The sequence below is a fragment of the Larus michahellis genome, unplaced genomic scaffold (assembly GCF_964199755.1).
Source record: "Larus michahellis unplaced genomic scaffold, bLarMic1.1 SCAFFOLD_39, whole genome shotgun sequence".
NCBI lineage: Eukaryota > Metazoa > Chordata > Aves > Charadriiformes > Laridae > Larus > Larus michahellis.
Window position 1 is genome coordinate 88,657 of NW_027436461.1, and position 7,388 is coordinate 96,044.

Sequence of the window (7,388 nt, forward strand, 5' to 3'; positions counted from 1 at the left end):
TCGGGCGTGGGAGCTGTTGCCAGAGACGCGGCCCTACCGGAAAATGCTTCGCAGGCTGGCGCGGCGGCCCCACCTGGGCGCCGGTGTCGCCCAGGCTGACGGCCGCCGCAAAGCCCGCAGCCCCACGGGCTGTGGGGCCACGCGAGTGGCTCCGAAAGTGCTTTCCAACGAGGCACGGCTTTCCCTCCAGGCTCTTCGGCCGTGGGTGCTGTCGCCAGAGACGCGGCCCTACCGGAAAATGCTTCGCAGGCTGGCGCGGCGGCACCACGTGGGTGCCGGTGGCGCCGAGGCTGACGGCCGCCGGAAAGCCCGCAGCCCCACGGGCTGTGGGGCCACGCGAGCGGCTGCCAAAGAGCTTTCCAACGAGGCACGGCTTTCCCTCCTGGCTCTTCGGGCGTGGGAGCTGTCGCCAGAGCCGCGGCCCTACCGGAAAATGCTTCGCAGGCTGGCGCGGCGGCGCCACGTGGGCGCCGGTGTCGCCCAGGCTGACGGCCGCCACAAAGCCCGCAGCCCCACGGGCTGTGGGGCCACGCGAGCGGCTGCCAAAGAGCTTTCCAACGAGGCACGGCTTTCCCTCCTGGCTCTTCAGGCGTGGGAGCTGTTGCCAGAGCCGCGGCCCTACCGGAAAATGCTTCGCAGGCTGGCGCGGCGGCCCCAACTGGGCGCCGGTGTCGCCCAGGCTGACAGCCGCTGGAAAGCCCGCAGCCCCACGGGCTGTGGGGCCACGCGAGCGGCTGCCAAACAGCTTTCCAACGAGGCACGGCTTTCCCTCCTGGCTCTTCGTGCGTGGGAGCTGTCAACAGAGCCGCGGCCCTACCGGAAAATGCTTCGCAGGCTGGCGCGGCGGCGCAATGTGGGCGCCGGTGGCGCCGAGGCTGACAGCCGCCGCAAAGCCCGCAGCCCCACGGGCTGTGGGGCCACGCGAGCGGCTGCCAAAGAGCTTTCCAACGAGGCACGGCTTTCCCTCCTGGCTCTTCGGGCGTGGGAGCTGTGGCCAGAGCCGCGGCCTTACCGAAAAATGCTTCGGAGGCTGGCGCGGCGGCGCCATGTGGTCGCCGGTGGCGCCGAGGCTGACGGCCGCCGCAAAGCCCACAGCCCCACGGGCTGTGGGGCCATGCGAGTGGCTGCCAAAGAGTTTCCAATGAGGCACGGCTTTCCCTCCTGGCTCTTCGGGCGTGGGGGCTGTCGCCAGAGCCGCGGCCCTACCGGAAAATGCTTCGCAGGCTGGTGCAGCGGTGCCACGTCGGCGCCGGTGGCGCCGAGGCTGACGGTCGCCGCAAAGCCCGCAGCCCCACGGGCTGTGGGGCCACGCGAGCGGCTGCCAAAGAGCTTTCCAACGAGGCACGGCTTTCCCTCCTGGCTCTTCGGGCGTGGGAGCTGTGGCCAGAGCCGCGGCCCTACCGGAAAATGCTTCGCAGGCTGGTGCGGCGGCCCCACCTGGGCGCCGGTGTCGCCGAGGCTGACGGCCGCCGGAAAGCCCGCATCCCCATAGGCTGTGGGGCCACGCGAGCGGCTGCCAAAGAGCTTTCCAACGAGGCACGGCTTTCCCTCCTGGCTCTTCGGGCGTGGGAGCTGTCGCCAGAGCCGCGGCCCTACCGGAAAATGCTTCGCAGGCTGGCGCGGCGGCGCAATGTGGTCGCTGGTGGCGCCGAGGCTGACGGCCGCCGGAAAGCCCGCAGCCCCACGGGCTGTGGGGCCACACGAGCGGCTGCCAAAGAGCTTTCCAACGAGGCACGGCTTTCCCTCCTGGCTCTTCGGGCGTGGGAGCTGTCGCCAGAGACGCGGCCCTACCGGAAAATGCTTCGCAGGCTGGTGCGGCGGCCCCACCTGGGCGCCGGTGTCACCGAGGCTGCCGTCTGCCGCAAAGCCCGCAGCCCCACGGGCTGTGGGGCCACGCGAGCGGCTGCCAAAGAGCTTTCCAACGAGGCACGGCTTTCCCTCCTGGCTCTTCGGCCGTGGGAGCTGTCACCAGAGCCGCGGCCCTACCCGAAAATGCTTTGCAGGCTGGCGCGGCGGCGCAACGTGGGTGCCGGTGGCGCCGAGGCTGACGGCCGCCGGAAAGCCCGCAGCCCCACGGGCTGTGGGGCCACGCGAGCGGCTGCCAAAGAGCTTTCCAACGAGGCACGGCTTTCCCTCCTGGCTCTTCGGGCGTGGGAGCTGTCGCCAGAGACGCGGCCCTACCGGAAAATGCTTCGCAGGCTGGCGCGGCGGCCCCACCTGGGCGCCGGTGTCACCGAGGCTGCCGTCTGCCGCAAAGCCCGCAGCCCCACGGGCTGTGGGGCCACGCGAGCGGCTGCCAAAGAGCTTTCCAATGAGGCACGGCTTTCCCTCCTGGCTCTTCGGGCGTGGGAGCTGTCGCCAGAGCCGCGGCCCTACCGGAAAATACTTCGCATGTTGGCGCGGCAGCCCCACCTGGGCGCCGGTGTCGCCCAGGCTGACGGCCGCCGGAAAGCCCGCAGCCCCATGGGCTGTGGGGCCACGCGAGCGGCTGCCAAAGAGCTTTCCAACGAGGCACGGCTTTCCCTCCTGGCTCTTCGGTCGTGGGAGCTGTCGCCAGAGCCGCGGCCCTACCGGAAAATGCTTCGCAGGCTGGCGCGGCGGCGCAAAGTGGTCGCCGGTGTCGCCGAGGCTGACAGCTGCCGCAAAGCCCGCAGCCCCACGGGCTGTGGGGCCACGCGAGCGGCTGCCAAAGAGCTTTCCAACGAGGCACGGCTTTCCCTCCTGGCTCTTCGGGCGTGGGAGCTGTCGCCAGAGCCGCGGCCCAACCGAAAAATGCTTCGCAGGCTGGCGCGGCTGCGCCATGTGGTCGCTGGTGGCGCCGACGCTGACGGCCGCCGGAAAGCCCGCAGCCCCACGGGCTGTGGGGCCACGCGAGCAGCTGCCCAAGAGCTTTCCAACGAGGCACGGCTTTCCCTCCTGGCTCTTCGGTCGTGGGAGCTGTCGCCAGAGCCGCGGCCCTACCGGAAAATGCTTTGCAGGCTGGCGCGGTCGCGCCACGTGGGCGCCGTTGGCGCCGAGGCTGACAGCCGCCGGAAAGTCCGCATCCCCACAGGCTGTGGGGCCACGCGATCGGCTGCCAAAGAGCTTTCCAATGAGGCACGGCTTTCCCTCCTGGCTCTTCGGGCGTGGGAGCTGTTGCCAGAGACGCGGCCCTACCGGAAAATGCTTCGCAGGCTGGCGCGGCGGCCCCACCTGGGCGCCGGTGTCGCCCAGGCTGACGGCCGCCGGAAAGCCCGCAGCCCCACGGGCTGTGGGGCCACGCGAGCGGCTGCCAAAGAGCTTTCCAACGAGGCACGGCTTTCCCTCCTGGCTCTTCGGGCGTGGGAGCTGTCGCCAGAGCCGCGGCCCTACTGGAAAATGCTTCGCAGGCTGGCGCGGCGGCGCCACGTGGGCGCCGGTGTCGCCCAGGCTGACGGCCGCCACAAAGCCCGCAGCCCCACGGGCTGTGGGGCCACGCGAGCGGCTGCCAAAGAGCTTTCCAACGAGGCACGGCTTTCCCTCCTGGCTCTTCAGGCGTGGGAGCTGTCGCCAGAGCCGCGGCCCTACCGGAAAATGCTTCGCAGGCTGGCGCGGCGGCCCCAACTGGGCGCCGGTGTCGCCCAGGCTGACAGCCGGCGGAAAGCCCGCAGCCCCACGGGCTGTGGGGCCACGCGAGCGGCTGCCAAAGAGCTTTCCAACGAGGCACGGCTTTCCCTCCTGGCTCTTCGGGCGTGGGAGCTGTGGCCAGAGCCGCGGCCTTACCGAAAAATGCTTCGCAGACTGGCGCGGCGGCGCCATGTGGTCGCCGGTGGCGCCGAGGCTGACGGCCGCCGCAAAGCCCACAGCCCCACGGGGTGTGGGGCCATGCGAGTGGCTGCCAAAGAGCTTTCCAATGAGGCACGGCTTTCCCTCCTGGCTCTTCGGGCGTGGGAGCTGTCGCCAGAGCCGCGGCCCTACCGGAAAATGCTTCGCAGGCTGGTGCAGCGGTGCCACGTCGGCGCCGGTGGCGCCGAGGCTGACGGCCGCCGCAAAGCCCGCAGCCCCACGGGCTGTGGGGCCACGCGAGCGGCTGCCAAAGAGCTTTCCAACGAGGCACGGCTTTCCCTCCTGGCTCTTCGGGCGTGGGAGCTGTCGCCAGAGCCGCGGCCCTACCGGAAAATGCTTCGCAGGCTGGTGCAGCGGTGCCAAGTCGGCGCCGGTGGCGCCGAGGCTGACGGCCGCCGCAAAGCCCGCAGCCCCACGGGCTGTGGGGCCACGCGAGCGGCTGCCAAAGAGCTTTCCAACGAGGCACGGCTTTCCCTCCTGGCTCTTCAGGCGTGGGAGCTGTCGCCAGAGCCGCGGCCCTACCGGAAAATGCTTCGCAGGCTGGCGCGGCGGCGCAATGTGGTCGCCGGTGGCGCCGAGGCTGACGGCCGCCGCAAAGCCCGCAGCCCCACGGGCTGTGGGGCCACGCGAGCGGCTGCCAAAGAGCTTTCCAACGAGGCACGGCTTTCCCTCCTGGCTCTTCGGGCGTGGGAGCTGTCGCCAGAGCCGCGGCCCTACCGGAAAATGCTTCGCAGGCTGGCGCGGCGGCCCCACCTGGGCGCTGGTGTCGCCCAGGCTGATGGCCGCCGCAAAGCCCGCATCCCCATGGTCTGTGGGGCCACGCGAGCGGCTCCCAAAGAGCTTTTCAACGAGGCACGGCTTTCCCTCCTGGCTCTTCGGCCGTGGGAGCTGTCACCAGAGCCGCGGCCCTACCCGAAAATGCTTTGCAGGATGGCGCGGCGGCGCCACGTGGGTGCCGGTGGCGCCGAGGCTGACGGCCGCCGGAAAGCCCGCAGCCCCACGGTCTGTGGGGCCACACGAGCGGCTGCCAAAGAGCTTTCCAACGAGGCACGGCTTTCCCTCCTGGCTCTTCGGGCGTGGGAGCTGTCGCCAGAGACGCGGCCCTACTGGAAAATGCTTCGCAGGCTGGCGCGGCGGCCCCACCTGGGCGCCGGTGTCACCGAGGCTGCCGTCTGCCGCAAAGCCCGCAGCCCCACGGGCTGTGGGGCCACGCGAGCGGCTGCCAAAGAGCTTTCCAACGAGGCACGGATTTCCCTCCTGGCTCTTCGGGCGTGGGAGCTGTCGCCAGAGCCGCGGCCCTACCGGAAAATGCTTCGCAGGCTGGCGCGGCGGCCCCAACTGGGCGCCGGTGTCGCCCAGGCTGACAGCCGGCGGAAAGCCCGCAGCCCCACGGGCTGTGGGGCCACGCGAGCGGCTGCCAAAGAGCTTTCCAACGAGGCACGGCTTTCCCTCCTGGCTCTTCGGGCGTGGGAGCTGTTCCCAGAGTCGCGGCCCTACCTGAAAATGCTTCGCAGGCTGGTGCGGCGGCGCCACATGGGCGCCGGTGACGCCGAGGCTGACGGTTGCCTCAAAGCCCGCAGCCCCACGGGCTGTGGGGCCACGCGAGCGGCTGCCAAAGAGCTTTCCAATGAGGCACGGCTTTCCCTCCTGGCTCTTCGGCCGTGGGAGCTGTCGCCAGAGCCGCGGCCCTACCGGAAAATGCTTCGCAGGCTGGCATGGCGGCGCCACGTGGGCGCCTGTGGCGCCAAGGCTGACGGCCGCCGCAAAGCCCGCAGCCCCACGGGCTGTGGGGCCACATGAGCAGCTGCCAAAGAGCTTTCCAATGAGGCACGGCTTTCCCTCCTGGCTCTTCGGGCGTGGGAGCTGTCGCCAGAGCCGCGGCCCTACCGGAAAATGTTTTGCAGGCTGGCGCAGTCGCGCCACGTGGGCGCCGTTGGCTCCGAGGGTGACAGCCGCTGGAAAGCCCGCAGCCCCACGGGCTGTGGGGCCACGCGAGCGACTGCCAAAGAGCTTTCCAATGAGGCACGGCTTTCCCTCCTGGCTCTTCGGGCGTGGGAGCTGTTCCCAGAGTCGCAGCCCTACCGGAAAATGCTTCGCAGGCTGGCGCGGCGGCCCCACGTGGGCGCCGGTGTCGCCCAGGCTGACGGCCGCCGCAAAGCCCGCAGCCCCACAGGCTGTGGGGCCACGCGAGCGGCTGCCAAAGAGCTTTCCAACGAGGCACGGCTTTCCCTCCTGTCTCTTCGGGCGTGGGAGCTGTCGCCAGAGCCGCGGCCCTACCGGAAAATGCTTCGCAGGCTGGCGCGGCGGCGCAACGTGGGTGCCGGTGGCGCCGAGGCTGACGGCCGCCGCAAAGCCCGCAGCCCCACGGGCTGTGGGGCCACGCGGTCGGCTGCCAAAGAGCTTTCCAATGAGGCACGGCTTTCCCTCCTGGCTCTTCGGGCGTGGGAGCTGTCGCCAGAGCCGCGGCCCTACTGGAAAATGCTTCGCAGGCTGGCGCGGCGGCCCCACCTGGGCGCTGGTGTCGCCCAGGCTGACGGCCGCCGCAAAGCCCGCAGCCCCACGGTCTGTGGGGCCACGCGAGCGGCTCCCAAAGAGCTTTCCAACGAGGCACGGCTTTCCCTCCTGGCTCTTCGGGCGTGGGAGCTGTCACCAAAGCCGCGGCCCTACCCGAAAATGCTTTGCAGGATGGCGCGGCGGCGCCACGTGGGTGCCGGTGGCGCCGAGGCTGACGGCCGCCGGAAAGCCCGCAGCCCCACGGTCTGTGGGGCCACACGAGCGGCTGCCAAAGAGCTTTCCAACGAGGCACGGCTTTCCCTCCTGGCTCTTCGGGCGTGGGAGCTGTCGCCAGAGACGCGGCCCTACTGGAAAATGCTTCGCAGGCTGGCGCGGCGGCCCCACCTGGGCGCCGGTGTCACCGAGGCTGCCGTCTGCCGCAAAGTCCGCAGCCCCACGGGCTGTGGGGCCACGCGAGCGGCTGCCAAAGAGCTTTCCAACGTGGCACGGCTTTCCCTCCTGGCTCTTCGGGCGTGGGAGCTGTCGCCAGAGCCGTGGCCCTACCGGAAAATGCTTCGCAGGCTGGCGCGGCGGCCCCACCTGGGCGCTGTTGTCGCCCAGGCTGACGGCCGCCGCAAAGCCCGCAGCCCCACGGTCTGTGGGGCCACGCGAGCGGCTGCCAAAGAGCTTTCCAACGAGGCACGGCTTTCCCTCCTGGCTCTTCGGCCGTGGGAGCTGTCACCAGAGCCGCGGCCCTACCGGAAAATGCTTTGCAGGCTGGCGCGGCGGCGCAACGTGGGTGCCGGTGGCGCCGAGGCTGACGGCCGCCAGAAAGCCCGCAGCCCCACGGGCTGTGGGGCCACGCGAGCGGCTGCCAAAGAGCTTTCCAACGAGGCACGGCTTTCCCTCCTGGCTCTTCGGGCGTGGGAGCTGTTGCCAGAGCCGCGGCCCTACCGGAAAATGCTTCGCAGGCTGGCGCGGCGGCCCGACGTGGGCGCCGGTGGCGCCGAGGCTGACTGCCGCCGAAAGCCCGCAGCCCCATGGGCTGTGGGGCCACGCGAGCGGCTGCCAAAGAGCTTTCCAACGAGGCA